The sequence below is a fragment of the Galeopterus variegatus genome, unplaced genomic scaffold, assembly GCF_000696425.1.
Source record: "Galeopterus variegatus unplaced genomic scaffold, G_variegatus-3.0.2 Scaffold4197, whole genome shotgun sequence".
NCBI lineage: Eukaryota > Metazoa > Chordata > Mammalia > Dermoptera > Cynocephalidae > Galeopterus > Galeopterus variegatus.
This window is the reverse complement of record NW_007730308.1, coordinates 95,366-95,976: the sequence shown is the minus strand read 5'-3', so window position 1 is coordinate 95,976 and position 611 is coordinate 95,366. Positions and strand designations below refer to the sequence as shown.

The following is a 611-nucleotide window of genomic DNA, read 5'->3' as shown; positions in this document are numbered from 1 at the left end:
TTCACTACCTATTATTTATAACTCCTTTGCCTGTCTTTCTTAATTGGCAGTAGGTCAATAGAGAGGTCTAGGGCAATGTACTAGACCTAATGAGTTGATAAAAATGACTGATATTTTAAGGGATTTAGTAGGTCAAATAGTGTGATGTGATTTCATTAGTTCTCTGGTACATCTTCTAATCATTCCTAAAGAAGGTTAATAATAAACCTAATATGTTTTGAAATCCCCCTGGCATAATAATACAATAAAAATCTACAGAATATAAGAAAAACTAATACACTTCCTCAAGCTGACCAAGAGTTTCAACTAGGCTAAAATTACTAAAATTAAATGAATGCATTTCTTTAGACTCAGTTCCATGTTTAAATCTAGTTGAAAAAGTAACAGGTTTGTTGGTTGTTTTTCATTTACCATATGCCATAAACTAAAGACAGAAAGGTAGACCAAAAAGGTATGCTGGTTTTAATAGAAGTATAAGTCATTATTACTACATGCTTCCGTAAATTACTACCATTTTCCTTAAATGCAGAAAGGAATGCTTTATCGGCCTGCACCAAGGTCATTCTGGTGTCCCTAGCACTTACAATCCCATTGAATTCTTTTTAATCGAT

At 32.6% G+C, this 611-nt stretch overlaps 1 protein-coding gene across 1 annotated transcript in view; it reads right to left on the bottom strand.

Annotated features, from left to right (window-relative positions):
- Positions 1–611, bottom strand: part of LOC103602565 (zinc finger transcription factor Trps1) — a 38,901-nt gene that overhangs the window by 33,167 nt on the left and 5,123 nt on the right. The window lies entirely within an intron of this gene.